The sequence below is a fragment of the Bubalus kerabau genome, chromosome 16, assembly GCF_029407905.1.
Source record: "Bubalus kerabau isolate K-KA32 ecotype Philippines breed swamp buffalo chromosome 16, PCC_UOA_SB_1v2, whole genome shotgun sequence".
Classification (NCBI taxonomy): Eukaryota; Metazoa; Chordata; class Mammalia; order Artiodactyla; family Bovidae; genus Bubalus; species Bubalus kerabau.
The window spans coordinates 58,297,809-58,312,518 of record NC_073639.1 but is presented as its reverse complement, the minus strand read 5'-3'; positions in this window follow the sequence as shown (position 1 = coordinate 58,312,518).

Here is a 14,710-nt window from a genome sequence, read left to right as displayed (position 1 = left end):
CGCGCCCGCGCACTGCAGCCTGCGGCCGTCTCTTCGGCGGAGCGCTAGCCCACGGCCTCTTTTTGGCTCATGAGGATCACGATTCCTACCCGGCTCAACTACCTGCAGACGTAGAACCCAGGAGGGTGGAGGGCTCACGGTGCGCTTGCTGCATTCGCTGCCCCTAGGGAACTGCCTGCCCTTCAGAGTCGGTCTCGGGTTGGGGGTGGGTGACCGGGAAGGCGAGGCCGAAGAACCTACGAACTCGGTCCTCGGAGAGCTTCCGGAAGCGTGCTAGGGTTGGTGTCCTTGGTTCGCTCCCTCGCCCTCCGCCCCCAGGGTCGCGCTCAGCGTCCCTAATCTTATATCTTTCAGAGCTCCTCTCAGGAACGGAGGAGAGGAATTCCGCAGTTCACATCCCACGCGGCCAAAATTCTTCATCTGTCGCTTCGGGAACACCGCATCCCACACCCCCTGCCGAGAGCTCCACCGCATGCAAATAACCAGCCCTACCCTAGCGCCTTCTGTGCTCAGAGGGAATCCCACTCTGGGGAGAGGAAGAAGGTTTTATTTTATCTTTAATACCCCACACAGCTTTTGATACGTAGAAGTCACAGATTACACTACTGTAACTTAAATAAGCGAGAGTTGTGCTAGAAGGTGCGTTTCTTGCACATTAAGATCAGGCTATTTTCTAGACTCTCACTTTCGTTGGTAGCAGAAAAAAGGGACTTTAATCCAAAATCTGCTCTTAAACCGCAGATATTTGCTCTAGAGGTCTGCAGAAAACCTACATCAACAAAGACCTACTGTATAGCACAGGGAACTCAATAAATAACCTATATGAGAAAAGAAGGACAATAAAGCTATAAAACTGAATTACTTAACTGTACACCTGGAACTAACAGAGCATTGTAAATCAACTGTATTCTAGTTTAAAAAGTAAATTAAAAAATTTTTTTAAAAACTATGTAGCATCAAGATAAAGAGAATTTTGCTAATATAAAAAAATTAAGACTATTGGGACTTCCTTGATGGTCCAGTGGCTAAGTAAGACTCCATACTCCCCATGTAGGCAGTCCAGATTCCAATCCTGGTCAGGGAACTAGATTCCCCCACGCTGCAATTGAAGATCCAGAATGCTGCAACTAAGACCTGGTGCAGCCAAATAAATAGACTGTTAACAGAGAAAAAGACCTTCTCATTGAGTTCAGGAGCAAAAGGTGAACATATTTGCATCACAGAGCAATTTTCTTAAGGGACCCTGTGGCAGGATGAAGCATGTAGTCCGCTTTTGTGTTTGGCTATGATGTACTGTCCACACCAGCCAAAGCAGAACGAAAATCACCTCAGCTGTCCCAGATGGCTCAGCCTCAGGACCTAAGTAAGTGTTAGTCACTCAGTCGTGCCGACTCTTTGCGACCCGATGGACTGCAGCCCACCAGGCTCCTCTGTCCATGAGATTTTCCAGGCAAGGATACTGGAGTGGGTTGCCATTTCCTTCTCCAGGGGATCTTCCCAACCCAGGGATCAAACCTGGGTCTCCTGCACCACAGGCAGATTCTTTACTGAGCTACAAGGGAAGCCCTAAGATAAAGTCCTTTAACAGATGCAAATCACAGTGCATTACCGGATTGAAAAAAATCAGGCAGGTCATTTATTTCCAAGGTGTGGAGGCTGGTATGCAGTTTTGATTGATACTTGGAAAAGGACCAACAAAACCCTACACCAAACAAACAAACAAAAATTCTAGTGTATGGCAGTGCACTAAGAGAAACAAGGTAGAAACTGGTTAGGTCACAGGAATGGAGCCTCTTGCAGGAGGAACAGGTGACTGCATGGTGGGGGTGTGGTAATGGAGGGCTGGGGGTTCTTTTCCTTCTCAGACCAGGTCTGCTCCACTTCTTACCCATTCTGCCTCACCCCAGTGAGGGTAGAAAGGCAAGAGGATTGTTAACCTCAGTCTGGAAATTATCTCAAGCATTTGACTTTGGATCTGCGGCTTGGTCTCTGCTTGGAGTTGTCAGCACTTCTGCTTCTTGAGAGGCTCCTGAGCAGGGCTTTTGTGCTGAATGCTGTTCCCCAGATCTTCGAGCTTCTTGTTCCATGGTATCTTTCAGATCTCAGCTTACATGTTAGCTCCTCAGAGATATCTTGACTGACAACTTAAAGGACTAGGGCTACCCTCCCCAGTCACACTGGCTATCACATTATTGTTTTATTTTCTTCACAGCACTTACCACTGATGTGTTTTCTGCTTAGCTGTTTACTGCCTGTTTCCTCCTACTAGGATGTAAGCTCCATGAGAACAGGAGCTTGTCTAGCTTGTCCATCATTAGGATGCAGAAGACCCCTGGTATATATCATTTATAGAATGCCTACTGTTTGGGTGAATGAAAGAGTTCCCACCATCCCTGATCAGTGACTTGCAAAGGGTGGGGCAATGGAAGGGCCCCAGCAAGTTTTTGCTGAACTCAAGTTTATTGATTTCCAATTAGTGAAATAAACAGGTTGTTGTGTTAGTCGCTCAGTTGTGTCTGACTCTTTGTGACCCCATGGACTGTAGCCCACCAGGATTCTCTGTCCATGGAATTCTCCAGGTGAGAATATTGGGGTGGGTTGTCATGCCCTTCTTCAGGGGATCTTCCTGACCCAGGGATAGAACCTGGGTCTTCTGCATATCAGGCAGATTCTTTACCATCTGAACCACCAGGGAAGCCCTGTCACCTCATGTGAATGACTGTGAAGCTTAGGTTTAAAGCAAACGAAAACAAAGCGAAGCAGCATTATAGGTTTCTCAGAGACAAGCATATGTCTAAGTTCACATTGGTAGTGTTATCAGACTGTTCTTTGCAAGTCTTCTATTTCCCAGAGGTTGGAATACAGATATTTCTCAACTTACCATGGCATTATGTCCTGATAAACCCATCATAAGCTGAAAATGTCGTTAAGTCAAAAATGCATGTAATACACATAATATACTCCTGGGCTTCATAGCTTAGCCTTCAATGTGCTCAACACACATTAGCCTACAGTTGGGCAAAATCACCTAACACAAAATCTATTTTATAATAAAGTATTGAATATCTCATGTAATTTATTTAAAGTGAAAAACAGAATGGCTTTAAGTGTATCAGTGTTTACTCTTTATGACCTATGTGGCTGATTGGGAGCTGCAGTTGGCTGCTGCTGCCCAGCATCTTAAGAGTGTGATAGTGTGAATTGATGGCCTGGGAAAAGATCAAAATTCAAAATTCGGTTTTTGCTGAATATGTATTGCTTTCACATCATCATAAAGTCGAAAAATTATAATTCAAATCATCATGAGTCAGGAACTGTCTGTATTCCCTTAAACTGAAACAGTGTGCTTGGGCTTGGCCCTTTCTGTGTCACATACCAATTATGCCCTTGGTTCCTCAACCCATTGGTGGCTCTAAAATATGTTGTTTAGAGGTTGCCAAAATTTAGCAAAACATAGCTTTCCAAAGGCAGACAGATCCAGTTACTCTTATGTAGAAATCAACTTAAGCTCAATGGGTTTTATACACATACTTCTTGTTAATAAGGTTAAGCAAAATACGAATGGGTTTTAGAAATAGTTGACCCTTGAACAACACAGGTTTGAACTGTGTGGGTCCACATATATTCAGCTTTTATTCCTGTAGTGAATACTGGAATACTACATTATCTGTGGTTGGCTGAAACCTTGGATTTGGAACTACGGATGTGGAGGAACTGTGTATGGGGACCAAGTCAGATTTTCAACTTCATAAAGGGAGGGTGGACACTCCAAACCCTGTGTTGTTCAAGAGTCAACTGTACTATATATATATATATATATATATGTATATATGTGTTTTTTTTTTTTTAAACCAAGGGCTGTAGGTATATTCAATCAGTTGGGGGCAGGGAGAGGAAATAGAGAAACTGTGATTCAGAAAGATGCATGATTTGATCAAAGACCCTCAAAGAAATTAATAAAGGACGATATTAGCTGGTAGTAGGCATGCGTGCTCAGTTGTGTCTGACTCCTTGCAACCCCATGGACTGTAGTCTGTCAAATTCCTCTGTCCATGGAATTTTCCAGGCAACAATACTGGAATGGGTTGCCATTTCCTACTCCAGGGGATCTTCCCAATCCAGCGATAGAACCAGCATCTCCTGTGTCTCCTGCATTGGCAGGTGGATTCTTTACCACTATGCCACCTGGGAAGCTGGTAGTAGGCAGGCTGGTTTAAAAAGCTAGGTAGAGACTTCCCTGGTGGTCCAGGGACTAAGACTTGAAGCTCCCAGTGCAGGGGACTCAGGTTTGATTCCTGGTCGAGGATCTAGATGCCACATGCCACATCTAAAGATCCCATGTGTGCATTGTAAGTCTTTAAAGTCGTGTCCGACTCTTTGGGACCCTGTAGATGGTAGCCCCTGGCTCCTCTGTCCATGGGATTCTCTAGGAAAGAATACTGGAGTGGGTTGCCATTTACTTCTCCAGGGGATCTTCCTGACCCAGGGATCTGCTGCAACTAAGACCCAGCACAGCCAAATAAATAAATATTAAGAAGAAGGAAAAAAAAAAAGCTAGGTAGACAGAAAAGGCCCAATAGAAAAAAATGACATGCCAACTTCCCAACGCTCTACAACCCTCCCATAAGACAATGGAGATGGTAAAAGGCAGTCTGTTCCATATTTGGACAGCTCTAATCATTAAAGCAGTTTCATTCTGGGCTGAATCCACCTCCCACTAGCCAACTTCATTGACTCTTGTTTAACCCTCTGGAGTAACTTTGAATAAGTTTAGTCTCTCCTCTGTGTGAGATCCCTTCCAGTATTTCAACGTATTTATCATGCTCTGTGAGTCTCTTCTCTCAGGTAAAAAAACTGCTCAGCCTCTGAGCTGTGATGTGTATAGCAGGAGTCTGCAGCCCCTCAGCATCCTTGTCGTCCTGTCGTAGAGACACCCAGCACTGAGGACAGGATCTCGCAGTGGAGTTATCACTGTCCACCTTTGTTTCCACACTTTCCCCGGCACATTGTTAATTTGTGCACATTGTTGATTTGTTTGATTTGAACAATCAATTCAAAAATGAGTCCTGTGTATATAAACTGCAGTCATTTAATCTTCCCATCATCTACTTACACTGCTGATCATTTTAAACCCAGGTACTGAACTCCGACTGTAATGGAATGTCTTCCTGTTCACTTTGGCTCATCTTTGCAGTCTAGTGTGGTCTTTGGAGTCTTCATCTTCAAGGGATGTTTTAGCTGTATGCCCCAACTTGAGTTACACACAACTTTGATAAGCATGGCTTCTGTCAACTGCTGCAAATCAACTTGACTACAGGTTCCAAAGTCAGAAAAGTGAAAATCTTATAACACACTCTCTTGCCTCATTTTGCATACCATATTATTATACAGATCATTCTTTTGGTTGTACACCTGATGTAGCAGCTTGACTTGAGGATCATGACATATGAAAAATACATGTTTACATACTAGATCAGAACTGGTACACTAAGGTGTTTACACTGAAAGGTAAGTGGGAATTAAAGCCATCCAACTTTTTTACATCTGCTGTCTCTTAGTGACTCTGGAACACAAGCTCATGGTGTGGAATGCCAGGCAAAATCACCTGTGCTATTACATTCTATGTTATGTAAATTGTTAAGCAGCCCTCCATGGGCTTACAAGGACTGCAGTTGCCCAGATTTACAACCAAAGAAAGAGCCCAGAGTCAGCAACAGAGACATCTGTGGTTTAATGGATGGGAGAGCTTACACATCTGAAGCAAGGTCCTAGAGCGACACCCTCACTGTGTGCCACAGATGGCAGGCAGGATGTGGTGGCAGTCTTCACTCCCAAGGGGAATGGGAGATAGATGTCAGGTTGACTTATTAGTTACCAGGGAAACCAGCAGAGGGACATGCTCCTCACCACCCCTTTGATAAGCCAGCACAGGCTAGGGGCTCGGGCAACTACGTAGGAAGGTCAGTCCTGTGCATAGGGTTTAGGTGAAGCTGGCGCTCGCTGGACAGATGTGCAAAAAGCAAGAGACAGACATCGTGAGCGGCCTGACCATAAAGTCTCTCAAGGTAATTATGGGATGTATGGGATGTTAGTCCACTGTATTATTATCTAGCCCACCTTTCTGGTCCATAAGGACTTGATGAGAGGACTCTGTCAAATGCGTTGCTAAGATCTACATAAATTTTCTGCAACAGTCCACAGTCTAGTGATCTTTTCAGCGAAATGTGTCCAGTTTGGCGGGCTTGTTACTGATCATATGTCAGTGCCTAGTGATCACTTTTTCTACATGCCCACAGACTATAGCTTTAACATCTGAGAATTTGCCAAACTTAACAGACTGTCGTTTCCAGAATCTGGCCCTCTCCCATTAATAAGCATTCTTTTGATGGCTAAGTGTCAAAAAAACTCCAACTGATTAGCTTATGCTTATGAAAAAAGAATTTATTGGGAAGTAGATCCAATTCAGAACAGTTTGATCCAGGTGCTCAATTAAACTAACAGAATCTCTCTCCATCTCTTGACTGCTGTTTTGCTTTGCTTTTTACTGTCCTGAGAGCTCTCTCCAGGTGGTAGCAGATATGAGCCCCAGCATCTTCAGTTTACAGTCCACAAGTTTAGCAATCTCAATGGAAGGACACGGCTAATAGTTTCTCTGGGTCACGTGTCAGATATGAGCCCCAGCATCTTCAGTTTACAGTCCACAAGTTTAGCAATCTCAATGGAAGGACAGGGCTAATAGTTTCTCTGGGTCACGTGTCCACCCCTGGAAGCAGGGACTGTGGACAGCTCCATCTGAACTACATGGACAGAAAGTGGGGGAGAAGTGGGTCCTCAAGGCTGTGGTTTTCAAGCTTTGGCGTGTATCAGGGAGGCGTGGGGGGGCAGGGGCAGTGGTGTGGGTGGTGTGCTCCAGAATTCTCAGTCATTAGGTCTGGGATGGAGACCAAGAATTTGTATTTCTAACAAGTTCCCAGGTGATGTAGATGCTGCAAGTTCAGGACCCATACCCTGAAAAGCAATAGCCCAGAGGGAAGTCTTGGTGCTCTTACCAGAAGGAGAGGAACAGATGTTGGGCTAGCAAAACGAAAAATGTCTACTTCACTGAGAAAAGTCAAAGCTCTAACAGGTTGGGAGGAATCGGAGGTAAAGAGCATGGAGCACCCTGTATTCTTCCATGGAACCTTTCAATTTCATCTGCCCTATGTTCACCACAACCTCCCCTCCAATTCTAAGCTCCGGTCACACTGGACCATTATCTGCTCCTCCGAACCTTTGCTCAGGCTGTTCCTGCTGCTTGGGTATGCCTGGTGAACACCAAGATGAAGGCTCAGATCCCACCTCATTGGGGCGGGCTTCCCTGATAAGGATCCTCTCCATTACTTCCAACCTCACCACCTAGAAAATTAGTTGTGCCTTCTTCTGTGTCCCTCGGGGATCACTCAACTCTACTATAGTAACTTAGGTTTACTTCCTATATCTCTGGCTGATCCTTTTCAGTCCTCTTTTCATGCACTTCCCCCTCTCCCACTCAACCTGAGGTGTGCAGTGTCCTGTGATTGAGTACTTAGCATTCTTCCTCACCTGAATCTTGCCATAGGTCCACTGGTTTCAGTTCAGTTCAGTCACTCAGTTGTGTCTGACTCTTTGTGACCCCATGAACCGCAGCATGCCAGGCCTCCCTGTCCATTACCAACTCCCGGAGTTCACCCAAACCCATGTCCATCAAGTCGGTGATGCCATCCAACCATCTCATCCTCTGTCGTCTCCTTCTCCTCCTACCCTCAATCTTTCCCAGCATCAGGGTCTTTTCAAATGAGTCAGCTCTTCGCATCAGGTGGCCAAAGTATTGGAGTTTCAGCTTCAACATCAGTCCTTCCAATGAACACCCAGGACTGATCTCCTTTAGGATGGACTGGTTGGATCTCCTTGCCATCCAAGGGACTCTCAAGAGTCTTCTCCAACACCACAGTTCAAAAGCATCAATTCTTTGGTGCTCAGCTTTCTTTATAGTCCAACTCTCACATCCATACATGACCACTTGAAAAAACATAGCCTTGACTAGGCAGATCTTTGTTGGCAAAGTAATGTCTCTGCTTTTTAATATGCTGTCTAGGTTGGTCATAACTTTCCTTCCAAGGAGTAAGTGTCTTTTAATTTCATGGCTTCAGTCACCATCTGCAGTGATTTTGCAGCCCAGAAAAGTAAAGTCAGACACTGTTTCCACAGTTTCTCCATCTATTTGCCATGAAGTGATGGAACCGGATGCCATGATCTTAGTTTTCTGAATGTTGAGCTTAAACCTCACCAAAATATTGATGTCCATTTGTATGTCCAGATCCCTAAACCCAGTTATCTCACTTTGACATTTAACTGGGACTTGTCATCTGAGAATGACAAATGTGGTGGATAGGGCAACCCTCTCTCTGAGAAGTGAGCCATGAATTATTAATATTACATTCATTTGCATATTCAGAGCTGAGAAGAACAGCATCTAGGGCAGAAAGAAAAGCAAAGGGGACACACAGATGAACAGTACTCTGACAGCACTTACCACTAGCATTTATTCATCTGCTTATAAACTCCAGGAGAGCAGGGATCATATGCATTTAGGGTATGTGCACAGGGACTTCCCTGGAGGTCCAGTGGTTAGGATTCCATGCTTCTACTGCAGGGGCACAGGTTCAATCTCCAGCTGGGGGACTAAGATTCCATAAGCCATGGCATGGCCAAAAAGAAAAAAAGGGGATATATGCAGTGATTGGGCTTGCCTGGGAACTCAGATGGTAAAGGATCCGCCTAGAATACAGGAGATCCCTGGGTCGGGAAGATCCCCTGGAGGAGGAAATGGCTGCCCACTCCAGTATTCTTGGCTGTAGAATCCCATGGACACAGGAGCCTGGCGGGCTACAGTCCACGGAGTTGCAGAGAGTCGGATACACCTGAGCAACTAAGCACGCATGCACAGTGATGAATGAACTCATGATATTTACTTGCCTTAAGGACTTTGAGGGTCCCTTTGTGTCCCCAGTGCCTAGCACAGAGTGGGGGCCCTGTGGCAAGTGCTCAGTACATGTCTATATACCACATCAATTAACGAGGCCCTTCACTTCCTTTGCTATTACTGCTCAGGGGAAAAAAAAAAAGTTGCCATTTAAAAAAAATTAAGGAAAAGAAACCCATACAGCAGAGTGCCAAAGTACTGTGGAATGGTTTTCAAAACCATAGCTCCCTGATGGGATAATGTAGTTTAAATATAGCAGCTATTTTCCCCTCCAGTCGGTTTGTTCTTTGATTTTTGTGGAAAAATTTCAAAAGTTCTCCTCCACTGCTCTCCTTCCTCAACCCCCACCCACCCTACCCCACCCCACCCCGCCCCGCCCCGCAGCGTGCTCAGACCTTAAACAGCGAAACACTTAAAATGCAGAGATGACAGGGCCTCCTGAGCCTGGTAGAAAAATGAACGGTGATTAAATGCAATTTTTAATTTTAAATGATGAGTTACTCTGGTTCTGCCTTCCCCGCCGGGGCACCAGGGTGTTGCTTTAGCCGTAGTGGTGGCACAGAGAGCAGGTAGAGTTTCCGTCGGACATGATTCAAGGACTGTGAATGCAGCGGATAGGTTGCAATGGACAAATTCCTAGAACAGGATCTCTGTTTCCAAGCTGACCAGCTTGCTCCCTGGATGTCTCACAATAGGAAAAAAGGGAGGGGGGATGTGGAGGTGGCAGAGGCATGTTTAGGTCTCCTACTGTGATCCCGCTGGAGTTACCTGATAGTTCACAAAAGCTCCCAGGAGGCTGGCCATCCTCCCATGTCACCTTGTGATTCTCTTCTGATTGGGGATAGGGGAAGGGAGCGGGACACCGAGTATCCGGAGGGAAGCATGTCTGACGAGCCTGATCCACTCCATCTGGGACGATGCATCAGGGCCCCACCTGGCTCCAACAGCCTGCTGAGGCCGAGGCAATGATCCTCTCCTGAACACCCCCACCTCTCTGGTCCCTCTGAAGCCTGCCAGGCCTTCATCTTCCCCTGAAAGGAGACGCTCGCGGCTTCTCTCATTTGTAAGACTTCCCCTCAATTCCTAGGCCTTGGCTTCTTTTCCACAATCCCTTGGCTCCTTTCTCCCACCCGGGGCCCCTCTCCATCTGCCACCCCTCTGTGAGGTGGGGTTGACAGTCCACCGGTCAAGTGCTCTCATGTGGGTGCCCTGGGGACAGCCCTGTCAGTCCATTAGTCCTCTGGCACCACCCAGATCTTGTCCTGGTTTGGAGACCGATACATCCATTGTAAGGTCCCGTCGTGTCTCACTTGCTGGAGTCCAGAGCTAAAGACAACCGCCTCCCATTCTCTTAGCTGCTTGCCATCTCCAAGGGTGGTAGGATCAGGTCACCTGCTCTAGTCATCAAGCTTAACATGTGAAACTTCTCAGGTGGGTCCAGTCTGCTAGATGGGGGCTGGGTGGAGTAGAAGAAAGCAGAAGCTTGGCCCGAGTTGTTTGCAAACATCAGACATTTCTCTTCCATGACTCATCAGAGGAGGGCAGAGTCCTCCCTCTTCCTGGAATGCAGCAAACCCATGGCCAACTCCTACCACCATCCAACCCCCCAGATAAAACCACCCACATATAGAGTTTTGGTCTCAGAAATCAGATCCCCCACCCCCACCCCAAAGATCTGACATGGCAGCTTGGAGAGGTGGGCATTTTGAGGCCTCAGAAGAACAGCCTTCTAAGAGAATTCTCTGACGGGAGAAAGAGTGGCTGCAGAAGCAGCCTGGTGACTTGAAAGCAAAGAAAGCGCATGTGTTGTCAGGATGGGTCTTTTCAAGAAAAGCACTTTCACCACCCTCTCCCTCACTTTCCCCAACCTTTCTGTTTAGTAGCCTTCCTAATACAAAACCTGGGATAGACAACATTTGGGTCGGTCTAGTCCAGCTTGATTTCAGTGGTGGTAGGTACAAAGGTTCTGGAAAAAAGAAATAGGCAGATACAGATAAAAAGAAAGGAAAGGAGACAAAAAGGAAGACGTCATTTATCAGACCCTTATTTGCCAAGCATGTGGTGGTGTTGTCTCACTCCATCCTCAGGACAAGCCTGTCTGGTAGGTATCATTATCATCTCTGTTTTCCAGACACTGATGGCTGATTCTCAGAGAGGTTAAGTCATTTGCAGAAGTCATACAATTAGAAATCACCATTCAATAAACAGTGTGGTGGGAATAGAAGATTATGTGTACAGAGAAGAGTTAGATTGGAGCTATTCCTCACACCATGAAATGCAATCAATTTTGTATGGGAATGAGAGTTAAGCAGTGGGGGTGGGGTGGGGGGGAACAATTAAAAGAAGCAACAAAACCATAAATGTGTGGAAGGGAGATAAATTCATAAGTACTTCAGATAAAGGAACGTTTTTTTGGGGTTGTTTTTTTTTTTTAAAAGGAACGTTTTAAATTTGCATAACAAAGTGTTACGAAACAAACTGAGGGAATATATGAATAGAGGGTTTTTTTAATATAAATTTATTTATTTTAATTGGAGGCTAATTACTTTACAATATTGTATTGTTACGCATAGAGTTTTGAAAAAAACTAGACGAAAAAACTTTTCCTGCCAGGAGTCTGAGTCAATGACTGCAGAGATGCACACAGAGAAAGACATAGGCACAGAGGTCTCAACTGGTGCAAATATCTCTGTGGCTGGTCCCTGGACCAGGTTAATTACCTGGTCCCAGATCAGGCCCACTGAGGTAAGGGGAGGAGATCATTCCGCAGAACTACATCCTCCCCAGGGCGGGGAAGGGATGGCTGATTAATTCATTGCACAGGGAGCTGAGAAACAGGCAAAGCAGAAAGTTACATCCACTGAAAACTGCACAAGACGGCTTCTGCCAGCAGAATGCAGTGACCTGAGCTGGAACTCTGCCAGGACAGTGGGATTAGACTCCCAAGCGCTGGCCAAAATGGGCCCTGGGATTTTTATTTTTATTCGTTTTCCATTACAACTGCACGGCAACGCAAACAAGCCCCAAAACAACGTGAGCCACCGAGAGTCATTTTTCCTCTGTGGGGTGCCATCCCGATACCACACAAGCTGTTGACCTTATCTCCCTGAAGTTTAGAATTGACAGTTTGATTACTCACTTCCCTACCAACGATAATGGGAGAAAGGCGCAATTGCCCAACTAAAGCCATGTGCACAGAAAAAGGGATCTAAAGCAAGACCTGCACATGGAGCCCCTCGTAACCAAGAATAAAAACTTGAGAAGTCAGTGGAAATCTAAGAAAAGTTAGGTCTAGCTCTTCCAGTCCTGCAAGATCGGGGGCCCGTGGGCACTGGGACTGAAAAATACCTGATTGCAGGCAAATGAATGTCAATTACAAAAGAGTGTGGGGTAGGGAAGGAAGGGAAAGGGCTTAGTGTTAGACATCAGACTAATGACTCTCTCAGAGGGTACTTTGTACACATATTTTTATATTTTTGACTACAGACATACAGATCCCCAAACAATTTTGCAAACTGTACTATTTTGCACTTTTTAGCTTGTACATAAACCTCACCAATTCTGTGCATGTCCTGCATCTGGCTTTCTTTGACTCACCATTATGGAGCTGTTTCTTATGTAGCTTTAGTTATTTCACTTGTGTTGCTATGCCGTTACCTATATTTTTTAAATAAACAAGTAAAACAACACAGATAAAGCTGAGATCCTCATTGCTCCCTTTCCTCTAGAGTCCATCTTATACATAGTTTCCAATGTTAGGTTTCCCAGATAAAATCAAAGATGAGGATTCCACTTTCTCTCTTCCCAAAACACTTAACTCAGTTTTTTCCTCTGCTTTCAAAATTGATGAGATTTCATTTAAAGCTGCAAAATTTTACACTGCAGGTGCCTGTACATAGACTGTCTGGTTTGCACTGTAGAGAATTCATCTTTGTGTAACAGTCAGGTCCTACCCCCAATTTCAGACTGAGAATGCTGCTTGAAGAAAACGGAAGTCAGCATTGCCATGGGATCTGGCACTGCAGGGAACTTGGCTGATGACAATTTCTCGACTGTCAGGCTTTTGATAGAGTCTTAATATTAAAAGAGAATCAAGAAAAACCTGCAGGTCAGCAGGAATTTTTCACTCACCTCCACCCTCCTTTCCCATTGGAATATTTCAGTTATCTGAAAGGCAGAATGCCCAGATATCTGCATATAAACTTTCCTTTTGGTCTTTCCCCTGAGCTACTACAATAACTCTTATGCTTTAGTTTGCCTGAGAAGTACTGTATAGGAGGGTTGTTTACATTAAATCATATATTTTACACTTTTTGGCAACTGAAGAGATTTTCAGGGGTGTTTTCTTGCTTGATTTTGAGTTTTTTCTGGCTGTGCTAGGTCTTCCGTGTGGGGCACAGGCTTCTCTAGTTGTGGGTATAGCTGCCCCATGGCATGTGGGATCTTAATTCCCTGACCAGGGATCAAACCCGGGTCCCCTGCACTGCAAGACGGATTCTCAACCACTGGACCACTGGACCAGAACCCAGGAGTGGTTCTGACTATAGTTAGTTTTCACTTTGCTTGTCATATATATGATGTCTTTCCTTTGTTTAAGTTTTCAGTAAATGCTAGTAGTATTGTTATTATTGAAGTATATAACAAAAATTTGCAAAAATAGTGGAAGGACAAAATTGACCTGTGGTATCATGGAAAATGGCCAGTATGTATGAAGATGATGCTTTGGGTCTTCCAGATACTGTGTTCTGGGGTGGACCAGGTGGCCTGATGAGATGTGACAGGTGAGCCTGCCATACCATACATGTGGGGTCCACTACAAAGCAGACAGGCTTTCACCTTGTTTTGTTACTGAGCTAACCTTTGGCTTCCCAGGTGGCACTGGTGGTAAAGAACCCACCTGCCAACGCAGGAGGCATAAGAGATGAGAGTTCAATCCCTGGGTAGGGAAGATCCCCTGAAGGAGGGCACAGCAAGCCACTCCAGTATTCTTGCCTGGAGAATACAATGGACAGGGAGCCTGGTGGGCTACAGTCCATAGGGTCACAAAGAGTCGGACACAACTGAAGTGGCTTAGTACGTTAACCTCTGGCACATGTATAATTGGATTTTACGGTGCCCTCCCTCTTTTTAAAATAATTGTGGTAAAAAGCATGGTAAAATGGTTTACGATTGTAACCATTTTTAAAGTGTAGAGTACAGTAGTATTAACTACATGCACATTGACAGACAACAGGTCTCTAAGACATTTTCATCCTCTAAGACTCTATACCCATTGAACAACATTGCTCCTCTTTCCCCTCCCCCCAGCCCCTGGCCATTCAGAGGAGAGGGGCAGAAAAACATACATTTTTTGTTTCTAAGAGTATCTCATTTAAGTGGAATCATGCTGTACTTGTCTTTTTATGATTGGCTTATTTTACTTAGCGTAATGTCCTCAAGGTTCATATACACTGTAGCAGGTGCCAGAATTTCCTTATTTTTTTTTAAAAGGCTGAATAACATTCCATTGTTCGGATAGACCATATTTTCTTTACCTGCTCATCTGCTGATGGACATTTAGGTTGCTTCCACCTCTTGGCTATTGTGAATAATGCTGCAGTGAACATGGGTGTGCCAATCTCTGCAAGATTCCACTTTCAATTCTTTTGGACATATCCCCAAAAGAAGATTGCTGGATCATATGGTAGTTATATTTTTAATTTTTTTAGG